The following is a 26,388-nucleotide window of genomic DNA, read 5'->3' as shown; positions in this document are numbered from 1 at the left end:
CATTGATATCAGGTATCATTTCATTCGAGAACATGTCATGAATGGTACAGTGGTGTTACATTTTGTACCCACGACTGAGCAAATTGCTGACATCTTCACTAAACCACTGGATGAATCCACTTTCTCTAAGCTGGTTTGTGAATTAGGGATGTTAAATATGACATAGTTCTATTGTATATATTTTTCATATGCATTATATGTCTATTATATATTTTTGTGGATTTACTGTGTAATTATTTCTCTATTATTAGATTTTATATGATTCTCTGTATATTATCTGATAATGTTCTGATTAATTATGCATGTTTCTAAGGTATTATGTAATTTTCTAAGTGCTCATACACTCCCCTGTAATATTCTCTAAGCATTTAGATAATTATTTATAATTATTTATAATTATTTTGTACTTTTCAAAATTAATTAAGCATAAATATTTGATTTTAAGTTAATTTATTTTATTGAATTAAAGTTAAAGTCATAAGTATTTATATTTAATTAAAGTTGAAATTTACAAAATATTTGTGTAATTTATAGTATTGTTTTTATTATAGATTTTTGATTTTAATTGCAAAAAGTTTTATCTTTTAAATTAATCAAAAATCATATTATTATTATTATTATTATTATTATTATTATTATTTGTTTTTCAGCAAGACAATTACATTGTCTACTGATTGGCTAGGCAAGACAATTAGATTGTCTTGCTGAACCGGTTTTCCTGATTTTCAAACAACTCGGCAAGACAATTATATTGTCTTCCCGAGTCTGCCTTTTAGCCGCATTTTGTATCAGTAAGACAATTGAAATTGTCTTACTGACACTTGATTTTGTATGCTTCGTTAAAATCTCGGCAAGACAATCTCAAATTGTCTTACCGAGACTTAAACTCGTGTTTGTCTTACTGATGTGTATATAAATCGCTGTTAGACAATCAAGCAAGACAATTTACATTGTCTTGCCCAAAGCTTCATCTTCTCCAACTCGTATACATATATATATATACACGATCGGTCTCGGTTTTCAAGTTTCGCCACGAAAACTTGCTGTTTTACGGTTCTTCAAGCTCTTGCTTGCTGGTTTCGATTAAATCTCTGGATTTAAGTCGAAACTCTGCCGATTTTTCACAAAAATTAAACCCGTTTTTGGTTGTGATTAGCTTGGATTGGATTGATTATCTGCGTGTGCCATCAGTACTGTAGTTTTTGCCGATTTGCTTGTGTTTGAATTTAGGGTTCTTGGTTTTTGGATTTGGGGGTTTTTGCATTAAGGCTGTGTTTGGTTTGGAGTTAGTGGAAATTGGGTGTTTGATCTTAAGGACACGTTTGGCTAAACTGAGTTATTTGGGACTTAAGGCCGTGTGTGAAATTCTAATTTGTGGAGAATAATTGATTAAGTGCCATTTAAATTAATTAACTTTTAATTCGATTTTACTCTATTATTTCGAATTATTAATTAATTAATTAAACTTTAATTAATAGTTGAAATTTGCGAGACATTTGAGAATTCACATTTTATTTGAAAAATTCTCGCTTAATTCAATTTTTAATTATTAAAAATGGCCGGAGAATTCGTAATTGCTGAGACTAACTACTGTGCCAGCCTCAACCCTGATGATTGCTCTGATAGATTCCGGACATGGGTCAGATTCCTTTCGAGACAGAGTTTAGTTAGTACGGCACTGACTGCAGATATTCAAGTCAAGCTGCAACCCTTGTTTGACTTCTACTCAAATGCTGTCAACTCTACGACCCTGGAAAACTACAAGATAATAGGGGATCTACCTAACCGGAAGAGGATTGTAATCACTGTCGATGATGTGAACCGGATCTTAGGACTTCCAAGGGACAATTTTGAGCCAGATCCCTCTGAGGATGAACTGAGACAATTCTTTCAGGATATTCACTATCAAGGTCAGATTTTTCTCCCGAAGATGTCAAAGGGAAATCTGAAAGCTGAATGGGATGTGTTCTTTGACACCCTTGCCAAGGTGTTTGCTCCCACTAATCGTAAGAACTTTGGGAATATATCTTCAATGCTGCAAATCTTTGGATTCAGCATAGCTTATAACCGTCGAATCAATTTTGGGAAGATATTGCTGAGGGAGATTATCAGAAAGATGGGGTCTGTTACACAGAGATCAATTCAGAGGAATGAGAAAGTTGAATGCTTCTACCCCAGATTCCTGATGTTGTTTATGAATGATAAGATGAATGATGATGATAGGCACATGTACGTCGATTCTCCTGTTGTTCCTATTCAGAGGACTTGTGCCAAGATCCAAACTAGGCTGGTCAACAAGAAAAAGCATGACAATGTATCACTGGTGGTGACTCCATTCATGCTCGAGCAATTCAGTGTTCCTTTTCAGCCTGTACAAGTTCCAGAACCACTACAACAGCAACAATATCAACCACAACAACAACAACAAGCTCAACAACAAGCTCAACAACAAGAACAACCGCAACAACAATCACCTCCTCAAAACTATCAACCACTTCAACTCCTCCAAGACTACCAATCATCCAGCCAATCCTCACATTACTCTCCCTACAACCCTCCTTACAATTCACCACAACAATCACCTCACCAATCATCATACAATTCTCCTCACCAATCTCAACACCAATCCCCTCCACAATACAACTTCTTCCCAGACCAACAAGCCTCCATTCTTCCCTCTCAATCTGAACCTACACCTTCACCTACACATACACATACCATTCCTCAACCACAATCAACCTCTCAGCCACTGCCTGCTGATTCTGCTATCAATCCTGGCCTACAGGACTTCAGGGCTGATTTACAGGTAGCTCAGGTACTTTCTAATCTCACTGATACCTTTAATATTGATATTGCAGATTATGATTGTGATATTGGATTTGATTTCCAGACTCCCAGCATTGAACCTGAAAACACCCAGGTTCATATCCAAGCTGTTGTTTCCGCTTCAACTACTGATTCTTCATCAAACACTTCAAACAACACTACTTCAACCCCTGTTGTTAGAAAGGTAGCCCGGAAACGGAGTGGGAGTGCACTTTTACGAGATCCCGCAGCTCTGTCTCATAAGAAGCAAAGGGTGGCAGAACCAGAGACAACTGCAGCTGCATCCATTTCCTCCCAAAAGGATTTGGACTCTGAAACGGTAAATATACAGTCTCTAGATTCATTCTCTCCACAGAATGCATTTATTGAAATTGGCCGTCCGACCGCGGTATCCTGTAAAGAGTCAAGCACACAACTAGCACTCACGCTAGTAAACACTGAACCTGTGTCTTTTGATTCTTCACTTAGAGAGAGCACAGAATTTCAAAACTTGGTATATGAAAATCTTTCTGATCACTCTTTCTTTTTGGATCAGGATCTACTTGGCAACCTGCAAGTACATCTGCCTTCACAGGCATCTGAAGGACAATTTGTTCCTTCACTTCCTACGGTTCCATCTCAGGGGACTATGGTTGTATATACAGGTTCTGGTGACGGTGTGAAAACTACGAGTGAAATCAGGCAAACACCGAGCGAAACACATGCACGAGAGGATAGTGAAAAATCTTTGAGTGTTCGTGAGGTGAGAGCACACACCAACACAGATCTGCTACAGGAACAAATGGCTGCTCTGAAAGCTGAGTTAGAAAGGTTGAATGCTGAGAATGCCAGATTCAGAAGTGGAGAGCTAGTGACTCTGCAAGAGAAAGTTGTTGATCCCTCCTTTACTTCTCTGAAAAAGGAATTGGATGATCATGTACGGGGCATTCACTCTAGGATGGACAAATTTGATACAACTCAGGAGCTCTGTCTGACGAAGCTTGACAACTTGGAGCAAACTTTGGCTCAAGTTGTTCAACACTTAAAGATCAATCCGTCAACATCTCAGTCTACTCCAGAGGATCCCTCAACTAAGGGGGAGAAGGATAAGGATGACAAAGATAAGGATGATGACAGCAATGCTGGTGCTGCTGACAGGAGTGATAAGGGTGGTGATACTGATAGGAGTGATAAGGGTGGAGAAGGAGCAAGTAAAAAGGATTCTTCTGCAGCTAGCAAATCTAAAGGCAAAATGCCTGAAACTGAGAACATCTTCACTAATCAGGATTATGACAACATTCCTGAAGATGTTGATGATGATGATGCATTTGATTCTGCTTATTTTGAAGCTGAGGAAGAAGGTCGTTTCGAGGAAGGCTTTCTTTTCAATGAAGATCAGTCTGTAGATCCTGAGCATATGGAAAAGGTCAAAATGTTTAAAGCTCAACATGAAGCTAGCAAAGCAAAGCTTCAGGAACTGCAGAAACTGGTGGATGAGAAGAGGACAACTGATGAGTTGGTCAAGCTGGAGAAACAGAAACTGTGGGATGCTAAGTGCAAGGAAAAGAGAGAGGATATCTCCAGGAAAGTTGGTGAAAGCTGGGATATTGCAAGACAAATCCTCTCTGGACCTCAAAGGGAACCTTTCAATGATGGTAAGTTCAAATCCTTCATTTATGACCTGAGAGAGGCTAACCCTAATGAAGATATGTTTATGCGTGCTCTTGCTCTCGAGTTAGAATATATAACTATTGGTGTCAAGAATCTTCTCAATGAATGGGAGATCATTATTTCTACTCAGAGAAACGGAACATTCAGGGTTTCAATTGATTTATTCAAGTTTCTATCTCTAACTGAAATCTGGGTGATTCGTAACAAGATCAGACGCAGCTCAAATCTGAATGAACTCCTTCGTGACAGACTTATGGATTGTGCTATTCATAACAGTCCACAAGTTGTCAGAAAGCCTTACTGTGTCAAGTTCATTCACGAGAGAAAATTTGGAACCTTCTACCTGGACCACCAACATCTTCTTAAGTATGATGTTAGTCAGTTGGTTCTTGTATCAACAATTCTACGTACCAAGGGCTTCGCTGCTAAGGCCAAAGCTGATGCTGATACTGAGATTGTAAACTACTGCACAAGGAGAAATATTCAACAATACTTCAGGAAGATGAAGTATATCAACCAATCTCAGCCAGCAGATTTCATCGAAGACCCTGTGGATATAGAGGTTCAATATTATCTTTCATTGGCTCGTGAAAGAAAGAAGCGTGGAGAATCCACTGCAGCTGAAGAGCCTACTCAGAATGAGCCTTCTACTCCAATTATTCACTGTTCAGATGCTGAAGAAGGAGAAGTCACTCGTTCTGAGTGAATAGATTGATTAGGATATTTTGTTAGATATGTTCAAGGAACATCCTTTTGTAATCTATTTATGATCATGGTTTAATGTTTAATGCAAGCCATAAACTTTTGCTATTTACATTCCTTTGTTTAAATCTTTGTCTTATCTGTTAGTTGAGTTATCCTCTAGGAAATTTGCATGTTATGTTAACAAACAAATAGGGGGAGATTGAAAGGCATATGTTCAGCCTATTTGTATTTAAAGAGGTACAACTCAACTCAGATGAGAAAGCTCAGTAAATAGCAGGTCAACGGAATCCGTACGAAGAACGTCAAATGATTTATGGGAATTATATATCAGATAAATTCCAGGATGCTGCTGCACACCACTGAAAGAAGTTCATTAATATGTTCAAGCCTCAGTGCACAAATAATCTTTTGTGGCACGTCCAGGAGTTCAGAAGATATAAAGTTTCTATACTTTATTTTATCAGAAGATTCCATTTAATGAAGAAGTACTTACAAGACGAAGACTCGACGAACAAATCAAATTCTTAAATGTTTATTTGACAAAGAATATTTGATTTAACTAGATACAGATGAACCAGACAGTACATCTGTGTATCAGTTATTCAAATTGAATATTTGAAGTCAAGCAGAGTTGGTGGTTCGTTCGTTCGACTGATCAAGACGGAGTTTTTAATGTTTAAAGAAGACGGGAAGCAATTCTACTGATGAATGGGTGATTAAATATTTAATAGATTATTATTTCACTTCTCAAATAATTAAATTAATTATTTAATTTATTTGTTAAATTAATTTACTCTCGAATTAATTTAATTTATGAATTTATATGATTAAATTAATTAAGTGGATAATTTTCTATTTAAATATAATCTACAATTAACATTCAATCATCCACTCAAGCTCAGCAAGACAATCTGAGATTGTCTTACCGAATTTTCCAACTGCCAAGACAAAACAGATTGTCTGACCAAAGCTTTGCCTGCAAGACAATGGCTGAAGCTTACAAGACAATTCTTAATTGTCTGACCGAATGGTACTCAGCAAGACAATTCTGGATTGTCTGCCCGAGTATGCACAGCCAAGACAATCTTGATTGTCTGACCGAGGCAATGCCTGCCAGACAATTCCTGAGTCTTTCAAGACAATCTTTGATTGTCTGACCGAAGAAGCACTGCCAAGACAATTGGATTGTCTGGCCGAAAGAACAATCCTGCCAAGGCAATATAATTGTCTTACCGAAGTTCTGGATTGTCTTGCTAGCGTTAAAATTGTCTTTCTGCTGTGTCTTGTGCTTGCAAGGCAATCTGAAATTGTCTTGCCCTTGCTACTTTGTCTTTGCTACTCACAATTGTCTTGTCTTTCAATTGTCTTACAAGTACAAATGCTTTGCCTATAAATATGGCTTAGTATTCTTCATTTCAAGTGTTCATCACTTTGTAAATCAAAGCATTTGTAAAGCTTTCAAGTTGTTCGTAACTTGCTTGATCGTTATATCCACAGTTTTCTGTGCTTTGATAACCCGGTTGTTTTAATCACTAAATCTAGAATATACCCTGTCGAATTTATTCTACGAACTTTAGTGGACATTAAAACTGAACCATTTTAATTATATAACGACTTCAAACATTGTTATATTAATTAATTATAATCTGATTAACAAATCATATTCAATCAGATTCACTTCCGCGACGATTTGGTACTGATTGTATTCAACCCCCCCCTTCTACAATCATATCTGGACCTAACAGATTTACAATGGAAACTGTTAAGCTACCAAAGCCTTTTTCCGCTATAAAAAAGGGTCTCAAGTCTCAAGGTTTAGGCATTCAATCTTACACATCTCTAAACCCTAAACACCATGCCCTATAGACAACTCTTTCATCTTCAAAATGGAACTTATATTCCAGTCAGAATTCTTCTGAAGGGTAGAATATATATTATGATCCATTTGATCTCAAGATTCATATGAATGATCAGGCGTATGGTCCTGATGAATTTCTTGATGAACTCTATGATACGTTATCATGGGATGAGTATCTAGAGTTTCAGTGTTTCAAACTGACCGCTCGAGTTGAGAGAAGTCATGTAGATAAAGAGATTGAGAAGAAACTCTCGGAGTCCCTCGAGTTAAAGGTTTCAATCCTGATGAGGAACCCTACCTCTCAATGATGCTAAAATCACAGTTTTGTGATTGAAGTTTTCATTGAGACTTGGGCCTTATCAACCTTCCTCCAGAAGACTAATATTATGTACAAACATCTAGTGCACTAGAAACTAGAATGGTTGCTTATCTGTAGGAGAAATCTTTTTTGAACCCATCAGTCTTAGATGGATTATCTAGAAGCTAAGTACTAGAATATAGGACTTAGATTATCATGTAATCAGTAAAGATTATCTATTAAATTAGTTGAGTTATGCATGTAATCATCTCAGTTTATTATTAGAATAAAGTTTATTATTGATGATGTTTGATGTATGAACTGCTTAGATTATCTACTTGATTATGTTGATTGAAACTGTTCGTATTCTTCTTAATGAAAATCTTATTGAACAGATAAATGTATTTAATGAGTTCGCTTTAATTTGAAACTGCTATGACGAGTTTTAAGTTATGATGAATAGTGAAGTACAGCTCAAGAATCACACTTTTCAAGACGAATCTATGTGATTTCCAAGAAAAGAAAACTGTGAAAACGTAGACAAGACTGATTATCAGTAAAAGAAAGGTCAAAAAAATCGATCAATCTTATATTATGACTCTTACTGTAATTCTATCATATATATTGTTGAAATCATTTTTTTGGGATGATTCGGTTTTAGTCGAACTTAATAGTTCGTTTGTGATTCAAACACAAGTTCAAATTTATTTGACAAAAGAACTACAGAAATATTTGTTCATCAGAAATTGATGATTAAATTTGTCAAAATCCACTTTCGATACTATTAATATATTTCTAACCTCAGTATCATCAGAAAATTTCCAAACACATATCCATTTCTGTCTTATCTCAAAATAATTCAGTTCAAAATTTTTACTATGAGAGATGAGAGTACTAAGAGATTTGAAAGACAAAATCTGGAGTAATGGGCACTGAAAGTTAAATACTGATGGAATATTGAAGATATACTGATGAGAAGATCAAATACTGAAGATATACTGATGAGAATATCAGATACTGATAAAATGCTGATGAGAAAGATCAGATACTGATGAACATTATCAGATCCTGATGAATTTACTGATACCGATAGTAATCGAATTCCGAGTTATTCAAGAGAAATATATGAAGTGGAATTTTGAATGATGAATGATAGTCGCCTTATGAAGACAGATGAAGCATGGCAACTAAAGAAAAATGCTGTGAACACCAATGAAAGAAAATTCATACATACTGCAGCTGAGGAAATCCCACAAGAACCTTCATTTCAAAGTAGTGAAGCAGATCAAGTCAATCTTCAGATCCCACAAGTACCTGCATCTCAAAGTGATGTAGTAGATCAAACTGAAGATGGAGAAGCACACAAGAACCTGATTCTCAGTATGATTATAGAGCTTTATTCTCAAAGAAACCCCTATTTATATGACTGGTCACTACTCCCCTTATCCACCTCTTATTTCGTTGATTTTGCTGAGAGACTGAGCGTTTTAATGTGAGTTGTGTGTAAAACATTTAGTGAAAAGATTCAAGAGAGAAGCAGTCTCCCGAACTGGCGAAAGGTGAGGTAGTTGTGTGTATGTGAGCATTATGAGAGATTAGATATTACTCTTTATAGTAATAATAAGTATGACTGTCATGAGTTAAGAGATCACTTGAAAAGAATAGAAAGATTCAGGATTTTATAATAATTTGTTTGTATACAGATTCTTATTCTTATTGATAGATTGAACACTCACTCTGGTCAATGATTGCCAAAAAAGGGGAAAAGGAGTTCAAAATTATCCAAAGCTTATGAATGATCAAAGGAATCTTGGAAACTGAAGCTGGAAATTGTTTGTTATTATCTAAACGAAAAGATCAAGTGTTGTTATTCTTGATTCTCAAATGAAAGTTAAGAGGAAGCTGAAATTCAGATTATTGGTGAGAGTTGAAAATTTAAAAATTCAGATTTATATATGTGAAGATGAAGTTGAAAACTACTATGTACATCGAGTTGTAGAGTCTAATACATTCAAGTGGTGGCTACTGAAAAATCATTTGAAGTGGTTATTATGTATTCTGATCAGAACAGAACAAAGTTTTCAGAAGTGTAGAAGATATCAAGAAGCTGAAAACAAAGTTTTCAGAAGTACAGAAGAAGAAAGCAGAAATTACTAACAAACCCATAAATCAATCTTGAAATACAAAGGTACAAAAAATTCAAACTCATGATGATATGACTTACTTCACAAATTTTGAAGGAGTTTTGGCATCAATGAATCAGTTGAATTTATGCTTTATTTCACAAAGTATAAATTGGGGGAGATTGTTACGTAGGAAGATTCATTTATGCATCAGGAGATCATCACAATGAAGCAACAAGGTACAATGCAGTTGATGGAAACTGATGACCGCATCAGAAACTGATGGAACCTCATCAGTATGCGGATACTTGATCAGTATCGAGTACAATCAGTATCTGAAGATTGAGTTTGAGAAGGAAAGAAATAAGATTGATATGATATAGATATATACTTATGTTTGAGTAAATCACGTTAGTAATTGTAGAAGCTCTGTATTATATAAACACAGATTCTTAGGTCTTACGAAGATATAAGTAAGGAGCACAACACGAGTTATATTGTGTGTAACCTAGCAGCTCGTGAGAACGTTGTTTTTCTTGAGAGAGTATTGTAACAGTTCTTATACTGATCAATAAGAGCTGAGTTTATTTAGATCTTGTTTTTTTGTCAATTTTAGCTTATTCGACATTCGATTAAACAATAGATAAAATTACGCTTAAAGTCTATTGATCAAATCAAGGCCTAACAGTTAATCATTTTGAATTTTCACAACCTTGTATGCCAGTTGGACTATGGTTTCTGCAGTAGATACCATACTCATTCAGAGTCACAAAGAACTTGTTACATATTTGATGATGTCACAAGTATCTAACTTGTTTAGTGTGCAGAAGCAAATATCAGAGTTTAGCTGGAAATCAGAGTTTAACGACTGCCAGCTGGATCAGAGTTTATCAATGATCAGAGTTTGCAGGCGGCTGATTTTCAGGAGCAGATCTGGATAAACAAGGAAGATCAAGATCAAGGAAGATTGTGCAAATCAGGACAGCAGAAGGATAGCTACTGATTAGATTATTTTAGGAAGCAGATAATTATGAATCAATCAGTAGATATCATGTAACTGTGTATATAAACACAGATTAGGGTTTACTCTATAAGAGTAAGAATATCGAGAATATTATTCTTGTAACCTAGCAGCTCTTAGTGATAAGTTATAAATCACTAAGAGAGTTTTTGTAACCTACTGAGTTTTGTGAATAAGAGTTTACTTTGTTGAATCTCTTGTTTGAGTATTTTGTTATTGATTGTGTTCACTATATTAATTAATATAGTGATTAAATTCGGCCTAACAAGTGGTATCAGAGCAAGCTCTGTTGATATACCTACAGTGAGATCTTAATCACACAATCATGTCTGAAAAATCACAAACTTCAAACAGCAGATATGAGTCACTTAGGGTTCCGGTCCTCAGGGCATCTGAATATCCTATCTGGAAGGTTAGGATGGTTATGTTTCTGGAATCCACAGATCCAGAGTACCTGGACAGGATTTATGATGGTCCACACATGCCAACAAAGCTCTCTGTTGCAGTTGGAGATGAACCCCAGAAGATGATCCCCAAAGAAAAGAAAGATTATACTCCTGAGGACATCTCATCAATCAGTAAGGATGCAAAAGTAAAACACTTGTTGCACAGTGCTCTAGACAATGCTATGTCAAACAGGGTGATTGGATGCAAAACTACAAAAGAAATATGGGATGCTTTGGAAATCAGATGTCAAGGAACCAAAGCCATCAAGAAGAACAGAAGGACCATACTTACTCAAGAGTATGAACACTTTGATTCAAAAACTAGTGAATCATTGACTGATCTTTATGACAGGTTTGTCAAGCTGCTGAATGACTTATCTCTAGTGGATAAAGAATATGACTTAGAATATTCAAATCTCAAATTTCTGCTTGCTCTTCCTGAAAAGTGGGATTTGAAGGTAACCACTATAAGAGATAATCATGATCTTGAAGAGATGTCTCTAGATGATATCTTTGGAAGATTGAAAACTTATGAACTTGAGATGGAGCAAAGGAGCAAACGACATGGTGGGAAACCCAAACCAGTTGCTCTAAAAGTTCAAGGAGAAACAACTGTGAAAAACAAGGGAAAAACACATGTCACAAAGTCTGATACTGAGTCATCAAACTATGATGATGACTCAGACACTGATATATCTTCAGACTCTGATGACAGTGATACAGAGATGATGCAGCTGGCAGCATTGATGGTTAAAAGTTTCAAGAAGATGGCTTACAAGAACTTCAATAAAGGGAAGAAGTTCTCAAGGAAAGATAGAAACTCTGATAAGAAGGTCTTCAAAAAGAATGAAGGCAAAGAAGAAAAATCTGGAAAAACTGATAAGTCTAAGTACACCTGCTTCAATTGTGGTGAGAAAGGTCACTTTGCAACGGAGTGCAAGAAAGCAAAGAAAGAAAAGGAACAAGCCTTTATCACTAAGAAAGGAAGCTGGGCAGATTCATCAGAATCAGAGGAAGAAGTGAACTATGCCTTGATGGCAAACATGGACAACAGCACTGAGGCTGTTGAATCTAAGGTACCTCACTCCACTCTTGCTTTTGACACTGAAGATATAACTGAGTTAAGATTGTTTCTCAAAAATATGCATGTTCGTTATAGAGATCAAATTTTAGAAAATGAGAGACTAAAATCTGAGATCTTAGAAGTTAAGAAAAGGAATGATTATCTTGAGAAAGAATTAGTTCAGATGCTAAAAGTTCAGAAGGAAAGAGATGACTCTGTTTTTGTTAAAAATGAACTCATAAAGAAAACTGCTTCTTTTGAATCAGAACTTGCTAAGGAAAGAGAGATAATCAGAACTTGGACTAACTCAGGAAAAACTACTCAGAATATCTTAGAAAGTGGAAACTGGAAGAAAGGTTTAGGATACTCTGATAAACATGAAGCTGAATCACTAAAACAAGAAACCATTAAAATTGAAAGACCTAAGGTAGCTCCAGTAAGATTTGTTGCAGAATCAAAGGCTCAGGACAAACCAAAGACTGATAAACCTAAACAGGTCAACATTGGTTTAATGACTCAGAAACAGCTTAAGCATAAGCTCAAGGAGGTGAAGAAAGAAAACAGGATTAAGGAACCTAGGAAAAATAGAAATGGGAAGGTAGGAATAAACAAAAGTAATAATTATATGCCTATTCCAAATGCTCCTAGGAAAACTTGTCATAATTGTGGTAATCCTAATCATCTTGCTTCTTTTTGCAGGAAGAATAAGGACATAAATGCTATGTCTCCCAAATCAGAAGTTAAGACTAGGAATACTAGATTTAGACCAGAAAATCCTTGTTTTCATTGTGGTAGTTTATGGCATTCCATCTACACTTGTAAAGAATACCATAGTTTATACTATGATTATTATGAATTAAAACCTTTGTTAGGAATCAATAATTTTTGATGATAACATAAACATTTTTGTAACATGTCTTACTTAGAATCTTTATCAAATTTCAGTTGTAATTGTTACATTTCTTGTCTTTGGGAATTATCAACGGATGGGTAGAATAGGATGGCTAATTGTAAATATCCAATGCCATGTAATTTTATCTAAGTGAAGGATATTCAACTGATGAGATGTAACTGTTCAACTGATAAAGACTGGATGATGTTTCAACTGATGAAAATCAAGCATTCAACTGAAGACAAAGTGTTCAACGGATAATGCTGAGGAATTCAACTGATAAGACTGGAACAGCATTCAACGGATGGAGTTTGTAATTCATTCAACTGATGAGCCAGGCATTCAACTGATAAAGTCAATAGCAGTTGAAAGCAACCAGAACCTTCAACTGATGAAGCAAAGAGCAGTTGAAAGTGACTAGAGCTTAAGTCTGACAAATCACATGGATCGAATTACACTAAAATAGACATGGAAGCCTAATTAGGAAAATAAAGAAGAAGCAGAAACATACTTATCTCATGCAGTGCAATCTGGATCAAATCAAGATGATGGTCAAAGATGAAGACATCTCAGAAAGCATGCATAAGACAAAGTTGTGCAGCATTGTTTTTAGATTAGAGTGCATTTTGTAATCTAGCTAAAAGCTTTGTAAAACTTGGGGTATATAACCAAGTTAGTAGCATCAGTTGAACTTGTTCAAATTACTTGAGAGAAAAATCTGAGAGTTAGAACTTGTTGAGTGATGAACCAGCAGCTGTGCGAATTGTAAACAATCCACAGATTCTTCTATATAAAATCTCACGGGTGGATCATTCAATCCACCCGTATTTTTAATACTTGGTGTTTTTCTGTTTACTGTGTTCTTAGTGTACCATTCTTGAATCTTTTAAGTTTGTAAAAGATTGTATTCAACCCCCCCTTCTACAATCTTTCTCATAGTTGGTGTAAAATAACAATTGGTATCAGAGCGAGGTTCCCAACAAACAGGGAAAAAGATCAACACTGCTAGAGAAAGATGGGAAAGAAGGATGCTGGAGTGAAGATTCCTGTTCTTGACAAAGACAACTATTTTCACTGGAAAGTGAGAATGCATCTGCATCTGTTGTCCATTGATGAAAGCTATGTGAACTGTATTGAAAAAGGACCTCATGTCCCCATGAAGGTCTGCACAAGTATGGGAGCTGATGGTGAAGACATGGTAGGTAAGATGATTCCAAAACCTATCCATGAATATTCTCAAGAAGATACTGAAGAAGTGCACAAGGACAAGAAAACCATGAATCTTCTGTTCAATGGTTTGGATCAAGAAATGATTGATAGTGTTATTAGCTGCACAAGTGCCAAAGAAGTTTGGGACACCATCAGGACCATCTGTGAAGGGAATGAGCAAGTTAGAGAAAACAAGATGCAGCTTCTGATTCAACAATATGAGTCATTCCATTTCAAGGCTGGTGAAAGTTTGAGTGATACATTTAACAGATTTCAAAAACTGTTAAATGGTCTAAAGCTCTTTGGAAGAGTATATCAAGTTAAGGATTCAAACTTGAAATTCTTAAGGGCTCTTCCCAAAGAATGGAAGCCCATGACAGTCTCTCTCAGAAATACACAAGAATTTAAAGATTATACTCTAGAGAGACTGTATGGAACCTTAAAGACTTATGAGCTTGAAATGGAGCAAGATGAAGAGATTGAGAAAAGCCAAAAGAAAGGGCATTCATCTGTGGCTCTAGTTGCATCTCTGGAGGATACTGTCAAGGACAAGGGAAAGTCTCAAGTTGAAGAAACTGAGAAGTTGGTCAAAGAGGAGAGCTCAGAGTCAAGCAAAGGAAGAAGAAAGGAGAAAGAAGTAGCTGATTCTGGTGAAGAAAGTGATGGAATTGATGAACATCTAGCCTTCCTGTCAAGAAGATTCTCCAAACTGAAATTCAAAAAGAATTTTAATTCTGCAAAATCTTTTAAAGGCAATCCCAAGTCTGATAGAAGCATGGTAGACAGATCAAAATTCAAGTGCTTCAACTGTGGGAATGCAGGTCACTTTGCAAATGAGTGCAGAAAGCCTAAAGTTGAGAAAAAGTCAAGTGAAAACATTGACTACAAAAAGAAATATTATGAACTTCTCAAACAAAAGGAAAGAGCATTCATCACAAAGGATGATTGGGCAGCTGGAGATGATTCTGATGAAGAGGAGGAGTTTGTCAATCTAGCTCTAATGGCCAACTCCACAGATCAAGAAGAAAACACTGGAAGCAGCAGTCAGGTATTCACTACAAACTTAGTTGAGTTAACTAAAGATGAATGCAATGCTACTATTAATGAAATGTCTACAGAATTGTATCATTTGCATGTTTCTTTAAAATCTCTCACTAAGGAAAATAGTAGGATTAAGGAAGCTAACACCTTTCTTAGTGATAGAAACAGTGTATTAGAAGCTCAATTTATTGAGTTTGAGAAGCTTAAAATTGAGTGTCAGACAGCCAAGGATGATCTCTTGGTTGTTCTGAAAAGAGAAGAGATCATAAGAAAGCAGCTTGATAAGGAACAAGAGATTATTGCCAAATGGAAGTCTGGTAGGGATGTTTCCACCAATATCATCAACATGCAAGGTAGAGAGACCTTTGTAGAAAATGAGTGGAAGAGGAATAAGAAAGTGCTTGAGAAATCTGAGAATAGTTCAGGTGATGAGAATACTGATGATGATCATCAGTTGAAGAACAAAGACTCAACTGATGAGAGTCATCAGTTGAACAAAAACTCATCAGTTGACAAGAGTGTTCTCAAGAAGCTTAACAAGAAATATGGTCCTGTTAAAAAGAATTTTGTTAAAGGTGAGAATAGTTCTTCTGAGACCAGTGATAGTGTTAATAACACTCTTCATTCTAGTAACAAGAACAAGAAGAATTTGGATACTAATGAGCATAAATCTGAGGAGACTAAAAAGAAGAAAGGAAATAGAAATGGCAAAATAGGAGTTAACAAGCACACCAATTACACTCCCAATGCTAGTGCTCTTAGGAAAACCTGCAGCAAGTGTGGTAGTGTAAATCATTTATCTGCTAATTGTAAAACTGTGGTTGCTCCTAATTTATCTTTGCCTATTCCCATGACATCTGTTCCTCACATGAATTTATCTGCTATAAACATGATGCCTGGTTTATTGCCTCACAATCCTTATTCTCAGCCTAACATGCCATATATGTTCAATCCTTATTTTAATGCCTTTAACATGCCTCAATTTCATTCAAATTTGCATGGAATGAACAATTTATGCATGTCTCAAAGGCCTGTGTTTGAAAACAGAGTTGATATTCCAACTTCTCAACCAAAACCAAAGATTGAACCAATTCAATCCAAGGAAAAGGTTGAGAAAGTGGAAAAGGCTGCTAAGACTAACAAATCTGGACCCAAAGCAATTTGGGTACCAAAATCAACTTGATCTGTTTGTGAAATGTGTGCAGGGAAACCACAAGAAGAACTTGTGGTACTTGGATAGTGGATGCTCCAGGCACATGACTGGTGATTCCTCCCTGCTCACAAAGTTTGTGGAGAAAGCTGGCCCTAGCATTACCTTTGGAGATGACAGCAAAGGATATACTATGGGATATGGCTTGATTGCTAAAGAGAATGTCATCATTGATGAAGTTGCATTGGTGTCTGGTCTTAAGCACAACTTGCTTAGCATCAGTCAGCTCTGTGACAAAGGTTACAAAGTCAATTTCACTCCTGCAGCCTGTGTTGTCACCAAAGAAGATGACAACAATGTGGTTCTGATTGGACAAAGGAAAGGAAATGTGTATGTAGCTGACTTCAATTCTGTAAAGTCTGAATCTATCACTTGCCTTCTCAGCAAAGCAAGCTCAGATGACAGTTGGCTATGGCATAAGAGACTGTCTCATCTAAATTTCAAAACCCTGAATGAGTTAGTAAAGAAGGACTTGGTAAGAGGTCTACCTAAGCTGGAATTCTCCAAAGATGGACTTTGTGGAGCTTGTCAGCTAGGAAAGCAAAAGAGAAGCTCTTTCAAAAGCAAAACTCTTTCATCAATTGTGAAGCCCCTTCAGCTCTTGCATATGGATTTGTTTGGACCAGTCAACATAATGTCCATTTCAAAGAAGAAATATTGCTTAGTGATTGTTGATGATTTTTCTAAATTCACTTGGACTTTCTTCCTGCATTCTAAGGATGAAGCTGGGAAAATCATCATCAATCATATCAAAGCATTAAACAACAATCCAGATGTCAAAGTTGGAAGGATAAGAAGTGACAATGGAACAGAATTCAAGAACTCTGTGATGAAAGAATTTTGTGAAGAAGAGGGAATTACTCATGAGTTCTCTGCACCAAGAACTCCACAACAAAATGGTGTTGTTGAAAGGAAGAATAGAACTCTTATTGAGGCTGCAAGAACCATGATTAATGAAGCTCAACTTCCAACCTATTTTTGGGCTGAAGCTGTGAACACTGCTTGCTTCACTCAAAACATTTCACTAATTACCAAACCTCATAATCTAACTCCCTTTCAACTCTTCAAAGGAAAGAAGCCAACAATTAGCTTTCTTCATGTATTTGGATGCAAGTGTTATGTTCTAAGAAATCAAGGTGAAAATCTTGGAAAATTTGAGGCCAAGGCAGATGAAGCTATTTTTGTTGGATACTCTGATGGAAAATCATTTAGAGTATATAATCTGAGAACCAACATTGTTATGGAATCAATCCATGTGGTTTTTGATGATAAGAAGATTCAAGGATTCTCAGATGAAGGATTTCATGATAATCTCAGATTTGAGAATGAAGGTGAAGGTGATCTGTATGACAGTGATGATGATGATGACATTATTCAAAATGTTGGAATTAATCCTGGAATTAATATTCCAACTGCTGACTCTCTGGTGCAAGAAACAACTACAATTGGAAATTCAACTGAAGCATCAGTTGAAACTACATTGGAGGGATCAGTTGAAACACCTCAAGGATCATCAGTTGAAAGAATGTCTCAAAGTTTCAATCAGTCTAGAAATAATGAGATGTCAAATTTAGGGGGAGCTTTCCAACATGGAAACCTGAACTTCAACAATGAAGCCACATCATCAAGACAATCACTTCCCCCACAAAGAAAGTGGACAAGGGATCACCCTTTTGAGCTAATTATTGGAGATGCAAATGCATCTGTACAAACAAGAAGAGCAACTCAAGATGAGTGTTTGTACAGTGCATTCCTTTCACAGGATGAACCTAAAGTCATAGAAGATGCTCTCAAAGATGCTGATTGGGTTCTTGCTATGCAAGAAGAATTAAATCAATTTGAGAGAAACAATGTATGGAAGCTGGTACCCAAACCTAAAAACAGAACTATTGTAGGAACAAGGTGGGTATTCAGAAACAAGGTGGATGAGAATGGAGTTGTCACCAGAAACAAGGCAAGGCTTGTTGCTAAAGGGTACTCTCAATCTGAAGGAATTGATTTTGATGAGACCTTTGCACCAGTTGCAAGACTGGAAGCAATAAGAATCTTCCTGGCCTATGCTGCTCATGCAAATTTTAAAGTTTATCAAATGGATGTCAAGAGTGCTTTTCTAAATGGTGAACTGGAAGAGGAGGTATATGTCAGTCAGCCTCCTGGTTTTGAAGATCCAGAATTTCCAGAGTATGTTTACTTTTTATTAAAAGCACTCTATGGACTAAAGCAAGCACCAAGGGCATGGTATGACACTCTGTCTCAATTCTTGTTAGATAATCATTTTTCTAGAGGAACTGTGGATAAAACACTATTTTACAGGAATGTAAATGGTGCCTTTATTCTGGTTCAAATTTATGTAGATGATATAATTTTTGGTTCTACAGATGAGAAACTTTGCAAAAAGTTTGCTAATCTAATGAAAAGTCAGTATGAAATGAGCATGATGGGAGAGCTCACCTACTTTCTTGGTTTACAAGTTAAACAAGTAAAGGAAGGTATATTCATAAATCAAACTAAGTACATTTATGATCTACTTAAAAAGTTTGATTTATTGGATTGCAAAGAAGCTAAGACTCCCATGCCAACAGCCACTAAATTAGAATTAAGTCCTAATGAGAAATCTGTGGACATCTCTAATTATAGAGGCATGGTTGGTTCTCTTCTATATTTGACAGCTAGTAGACCAGATATTATGTTTTCTACATGTCTCTGTGCTAGATTTCAATCTAATCCTAAAGAATCACATCTTATTGCTATAAAAAGAATATTCAGATATCTTAAGGGAACACCAAATCTTGGTATTTGGTACCCTAAAGACTCTGGATTTGATCTAATTGGATATTCAGATGCTGATTTTGCAGGATGCAAAATTGATAGAAAAAGTACAACTGGCACCTGTCAATTTCTTGGTGACAGATTGATTTCTTGGTTTAGCAAAAAGCAAAATTCTGTATCAACCTCTACAGCTGAGGCTGAGTACATTGCAGCTGGAAGCTGTTGTGCACAATTATTGTGGATGAGAAATCAATTACTTGATTATGGATTAAATCTCTCAAAAATCCCAATATTTTGTGACAACACCAGTGCTATTGCTATAACTGAAAATCCAGTACAACACTCAAGAACCAAGCACATTGACATCAAATATCACTTCATAAGAGAACATGTGATGGCTGGTACTGTTGAAATGCATTTTGTTCCAAGTGAAGAACAGATTGCAGATATTTTCACAAAGCCTCTTGATGAATCCACATTCACAAGGTTGGTAAGTAAATTAGGTATGTTAAATTTCTCCTAATTTAGAGTGAATTTTTCTGTAATTTGGCAGCCAGAATTTGATTAATTTTGATTTATCAAAATTGAATTAATTATATTTCTGGATAAAGTCTATAATATTTCAACTGATGAACTAGTGAAATTGTTTCAACTGATGTTTGAAACAATATCCTCTTGCGTTGTTTTTCATTCAACTGATGACACCAGTTGAAGACGCTTTCAACTGATCTTCATCAGTTGAATAGGAAGTTTAAAGGGGCGCTTATTTCATCCGTTGAAAGTATTATCAGATCTGAGCCGTTGAAATTTCTTTTGTCTCTCTCCCACTTTATACACACGATCGTGTGTGTAATTTTTGTAGAGATAAATAAGAGTAATTTCTTCTCAACGGTAATTTCTCAGCCAATCACAGCAATTTTCTGAGAAAGTATTTAAGCATTTTAATTTATTTTCACTTCTTTTCATCTCACTCTTTCGAATTCTTCAAGTTCTCTCCTCTCTCTCTGTGCAAAAGCAAACTCTAATCTTTCCTCAAGCTTTCTCTGTGACTACAATGGCACCCATGAAGAAGTATACTGCACCAAGTGGGTTTATCTATGAAAAGAACAACTTTGCGTCATTTGTGGATACTAAAGCTGTGGAGGAGAAGGAGTATCACAGGATGATGGAGTTCATCAAGTCAAGCCAGCTCTCTTATGCTATGACTGAAGCTCCTATCATCTACCATGAAATAGTGGAGGAGATATGGACCTCTGCAGAGTTTAATAGTGAGCATGAAACTCTAACCTTCTCTGTCAATAATAAAACTCACTCTGTCAATGCTGATGTTATGAAAGCATGCTTTAAGATTCCTGAAAATACTGTTTTATCTTTGCCTAGTGATAATCAGTTGGTTAATTTACTTTATGCCATGAATTATGTTTTGCCAACTGATGCCTTAGGTAAAATAGAAAGAAGGGGTCTTAGGAGAGAATGGAGTTACTTATGTGATGCATTTATTAAAGCATTTTCTGGTAAAATTAGTAATTTTAATGCCCTTACTTCCCAGATCTTACAAATGCTTTACATGTACCTGACTAATGAATATTTCAACTTTGGTGGTTTGATGATCCAAGAAATTGGGGAGAAACTAGGTGATAAAACTGATAGACCTAGGAATATTTATTATGTCAGATTTCTTATGATGCTAGCTAATCATCTCAATGATAAGCTAGTTATTACTAACAAGGAAGCCAAGCTTCCCAGTTTTGTGCAGGAAAAGAGAGTCTTTAAAGACCTCTTTAGGATGAATTTATACCCCTCCTTGGAGGTGGTGTACCTGCCAACAATGGAGGCTGGAAAGCACAAAGAGGTACATGGCTTTCCTACTACTCTTTCTCAACCCTCACCTTCTTTGCTTTCTGCCATCAGGGCTGTTGAAGAGGCCCATCAACAGTCCACACAAGTGGCAAAACCTTCTAAAACAAATCTTCTAAACCAACCTCAGATGCCTCCCAAAAGGCACCTGTTGTAAAAACCAAAAGAAACAAACCTGAGGGGAGTGTGACTGGAGGTTGTGAGGGGGAGGGAAAGGGTCAACATCAAAGAAGCCCTAAGCATAAGGATGGAGAGGTGTGTGTTAACCAGCCTGGCCACTCTGCAGTCTCCCAAAAGACTGTAGATGTTAATATGGAATCAAACTCATCCCTAGCAGCATCCTCCCAAAAGGATGTTGCTATTGAAAATAGTCCCCAACCAGGGACACAGTTAAAAAGGGGGAGGGACACCACTTCTTCACCAATAAAAGCTTATGGGAGAAAGAAGCTAAGAAGTGAAAAACTGAAGCACTCTGCACACACACAGGCATCCATTCTGGACTTTATGCCTTTAACTTCTCAAAGTCAGATTGATGTGACTCCAATAAATGTGGAGTCACAGTCCCCTTCTTCATCTCAACCAATCACCCATATTTATGATCTTACCATTTCTACTACTCAAACACAATCCCCAACCTCTTCTGTGGATGTGGAATTAATTCACACCACACTTGTAAATTCTCCATCTTTGGATTTCATGGAGAAGCCCCCTTCTGAGATTGATCATCATCATTTTGATGATTTGTTGGATCTTTCTCTTCCATTTCCTTCTTCTGTGACAGTGTGTTCTGTGGATTTTCCTTTAAAATCAATCACCACAGACTCAACTATTACAGCCTCTAAACCTATTTCTTCATTTTCTTCAACTGATCTCCCTCATCAGTTGACAAGTGTTTGTCCTTCAACTGATCTGCTTAACAGCTCTCATCAGTTGAATGCCTCATCTACTAATGTCTCAACTGATGTCTCTCATCAGTTGACAGCTGCTGCTACTTCAATTACTTTACCTCTTTCTACAGCAGTTGATCACATGGTAGCACAAACACTTCTAGGATTGAGTGGAGTGAGCTATGGAGTGGAGAGGCAGCCTAGTGAGCTGGCAAAAGGAGAGGGTGTGGAGAGTCTGGCATTTTCTTCTAGCCAGGAAAAAGGAGAGGATAAGAGTGACCCTTTAGTAAGGGTAAGTGAGGGAGAGGTGAGTTGTGTGGTGAGCCAAGGGGAGCCCTTGATGCAAGAAAAGAGAGATAATGAGAGAAATGCAGGTGTCAATGAAGGGTTTAGTGAACAAGAGATTCAAGCTGAATATAGATCCATATTGGATAGTGTTTCACTAGACCCTGAGACTTTTACTCATGGAATGTCTTCCATTCAAGATTTTGCCAGATTGGATAATCAAGCAGCTGAGAGGCACCTTAATCTGATTCACACTACATCTTCTATGCTTAGAGCAAAGGAGGCATTTACAGCTCTGCCTGCCAATGCTGGAGATGATTTTCATTATGATGATAGTGATGAAGACCTCAATGATGCTCTTGAGGAATCCCTTGGTGAACAACCTACAACTTCTCTACCTTCATGGCTCTCCATGCAGTCTGCCAATGCAATTGTTGTTAGCATGGAGCTGGAAAGGCAAGCCTCCACTCTTCTTCAATCACAACCTGGAAGCTCATCCTCCTCTCAAGCCATCTCTGCCACCATTGCCAGTCAAGCTCTGGAAAACCTCAAGCTTCACAAATATCAATCTCTCCACTTTCAGAAAGAGATAGAGCATCTCAATTCTCTCATTGCCTCTGTTAAGACTGATCTGACCAAACAAATTGATGAAAAGCTTCCAGCTCAGGTCAAATCAGCTCTTTCTGGTTCTGAGCAAAAACAACTGCAATTGGAAAAGCAAGTAGAAGCTCTGGAAGGCAATGTCTATATCTTAAACTCTAGAATGGATGAGATGTTGCAGCATCAAAGAATTCAGACTGGACTCCTTCAACATCTTCTTCTTGCCTCTGGTGCTTCTCTTCCCAGTCCATCCCTTACACTTGCTGCTAACAAAAAGGGGGAGAAAGAATTACCAACTCCTGCAGAATTAATCAGTCAAATTCCTCCTCCTTTCCACACTGAAAGGGAAAAGCAAAAGATTGAAAGGATGAAAGAATTGGACTCCATTGCAAAGAGAGTGGCTCAACTGGGCAAGAAATCATCTACATCTTCTACAGCCACCACAGCTCAAATCTCTTTTCCAACCACAACCACAATTCTCAGGGTAATTACACCTGAGATTGTTATTCCCTCCAAGACAGAAAAGGGTGAGCCATCATTTTTGAATGAGTTCAAGCCAATTCTGTTTCCAAACAATTGTGGTTACTCCAGGCCTGGAAAAGACTCAAGCTCAATCTACTTTCCACTAGCCAGGCCTGACAAAAATGAATACAAGCTTTTGGGCCAAGAAATCAAAAGTTATAAAGATTGTGCAGATGTGGCCTTAAAGGCTCATTTTGCCATCATCCACAGAGAAGGCCAGAAGCTGTTTATTGGAACTGGCCATCCTCACTACTCATTTGCAAAAGCTGAAGAGGTGGCCAGAGAATGTGAAAAAGAGCAGTTTGAATCCCAACTCTCTTTGAACCAAATAGAGGTGGATGAAAGGTATGCTATTGAACTGGAAGAGGAGCTGGCAGCTGAGTTTTTAAATGAGAAAGGATTGCCTCTTGAATCTTCTCCTAAGAAAAAGAGAGTCAAATCTAAAACTAAGATGCCTGAGGCAGCCAAGAGAAGAGAAGAAGTGCCAGAAAAGCCTATCTCAAAGCCTTCTTCTCCAATCAAGGATACCACAGTAGTACATCCAGATGTCAACTTCCATGATGAGCCAATAATGCCAAAGGAGGAGCCAATTGACTTGGAAGATATTCCAATTCCAGCTTTTCTTGTCCAAGAATCTTCCAAGCCAAAGAAGAAAGTCAAATCTGTGGCTAAAAGGATGGCTAACCCTCCTAAACCTCCAAAAGAACCTGAGAACCCTGATGACTATCTCATCATTGCTAACATTGAAGAAATTTCTGAGTTGGATCTGGAGCTGGATGATCTTCAAGAAGTAAGAGGAATAGAAGCAACTTCAAAGTTACCTGAAAGATTGGTATTCTCTTACAAAAACAAGGGTGATGTCATCTGGCCTCTTCACAGAGTTCTGAATTCTGAGGGATTCAGTTCTCTAACAAAAATATATGGATCTATGAAGAGGACTGGAGGATTTACACCACCTGCAAAGCAAATGGTACTAAAGAGAATCCTTGAGATCAGGAAGGAATGGAATTCAGATGCTAGTCTACAAAGAAGGCTGAAAATTCCCTACACTGGAAAGAAAATTCATCATGAACCTACTCCAGTCATGGAATTTAGGGACAATCAAGGTGTTAGGAGATTTTTCAGACCTAAAGATCAACTCAAGGTTGCTAGCTTGAATACTCTGAAGACTCTCCAATCCAAGCTCAACAGACAGGATAGTGATGAAGAATGGTTCTACAGGATCTTTCAGAAGCAGATTAATATTCTTGAAGAAAAACTTAAGTCCAGAAGAAGAAGATCTTCTAGGAACAAGTAACTGCTCAGTCTAGAGGAGCATAATCATCTGTAATCTTTTCTAACTCTTGTATTTAAATTCTGCATTTTATTTTATTAATGTTTTGTTATCATCAAGTGTAGAATTTATGTCTGCATCTTCTCCAGTCATAAATTGGGGGAGATTGTTAGGAATCAATAATTTTTGATGATAACATAAACATTTTTGTAACATGTCTTACTTAGAATCTTTATCAAATTTCAGTTGTAATTGTTACATTTCTTGTCTTTGGGAATTATCAACGGATGGGTAGAATAGGATGGCTAATTGTAAATATCCAATGCCATGTAATTTTATCTAAGTGAAGGATATTCAACTGATGAGATGTAACTGTTCAACTGATAAAGACTGGATGATGTTTCAACTGATGAAAATCAAGCATTCAACTGAAGACAAAGTGTTCAACGGATAATGCTGAGGAATTCAACTGATAAGACTGGAACAGCATTCAACGGATGGAGTTTGTAATTCATTCAACTGATGAGCCAGGCATTCAACTGATAAAGTCAATAGCAGTTGAAAGCAACCAGAACCTTCAACTGATGAAGCAAAGAGCAGTTGAAAGTGACTAGAGCTTAAGTCTGACAAATCACATGGATCGAATTACACTAAAATAGACATGGAAGCCTAATTAGGAAAATAAAGAAGAAGCAGAAACATACTTATCTCATGCAGTGCAATCTGGATCAAATCAAGATGATGGTCAAAGATGAAGACATCTCAGAAAGCATGCATAAGACAAAGTTGTGCAGCATTGTTTTTAGATTAGAGTGCATTTTGTAATCTAGCTAAAAGCTTTGTAAAACTTGGGGTATATAACCAAGTTAGTAGCATCAGTTGAACTTGTTCAAATTACTTGAGAGAAAAATCTGAGAGTTAGAACTTGTTGAGTGATGAACCAGCAGCTGTGCGAATTGTAAACAATCCACAGATTCTTCTATATAAAATCTCACGGGTGGATCATTCAATCCACCCGTATTTTTAATACTTGGTGTTTTTCTGTTTACTGTGTTCTTAGTGTACCATTCTTGAATCTTTTAAGTTTGTAAAAGATTGTATTCAACCCCCCCTTCTACAATCTTTCTCATAGTTGGTGTAAAATAACAACCTTCTTTGAAGAAAAAGATTGATTCTCCTGGTTTAAACTCTGTTAAAAAGTCTGTTAGCACAAACTCTGATTTAAACTCTGATAAATCTTCCGCTGCTAGTGTCAACAAACTTAACAAGAACAAAGGATCCAAGCAAGTCTGGGTCCTTAAAACTAATCATTAGTTGTGTATGTGATTGCAGGGCAACAGGAAAAACATCCTAGTTCTGGACAGTGGATGCTCAGGACACATGACAGGAAATAAAGCCCTGCTATCAGACTTTGTGGAGAAGGCTGGCCGCCCAAATGTTTCTTATGGAGATGGCAACATAGGGAAAACTTTGGGATATGGCAATATCAATCTTGAAAATGTCATCATTCAATCTGTAGCTCTGGTCTCAGGACTTAAGCACAATCTGCTCAGCATAAGTCAAATCTGTGACAGAGGGTATCATGTTGATTTCTTTGAAGAACACTGTGAAGTGGTTAGCAAAAACACTGGGAAAGTTGTTCTGAAAGGATATAGACATGGGAACATCTATGAATCCAAGCTCTCTTTAAACTCTGAAAGCTCTGCAATCTGTCTACTTGGCAGAGCTAGTATTGGAGAAAGCTGGAACTGGCACAAGAAACTATCTCACCTGAACTTCAACAATATAAATGAGTTAGTGAAGAAAGATCTTGTGAGAGGACTTCCCAAATCAGTTTTCACTCCAGATGGACT

General features: G+C 36.9%; 1 protein-coding gene across 1 annotated transcript in view; it reads left to right on the top strand.

Annotated features, from left to right (window-relative positions):
- Window positions 1–10,436, top strand: part of LOC108192710 (probable plastid-lipid-associated protein 11, chloroplastic) — a 38,363-nt gene extending 27,927 nt beyond the window's left edge. Inside the window, exon 4 of the mRNA XM_064084426.1 lies at window positions 10,288–10,436. The gene's annotated coding sequence lies outside the window, so the exon portion shown is untranslated. The remainder of the gene's footprint in view (window positions 1–10,287) is intronic.
- Window positions 10,437–26,388: the final 15,952 nt, after the last annotated feature.

Source organism: Daucus carota, chromosome 9, assembly GCF_001625215.2.
Source record: "Daucus carota subsp. sativus chromosome 9, DH1 v3.0, whole genome shotgun sequence".
NCBI lineage: Eukaryota > Viridiplantae > Streptophyta > Magnoliopsida > Apiales > Apiaceae > Daucus > Daucus carota.
This window is presented reverse-complemented; position numbering and strand designations above follow the sequence as displayed.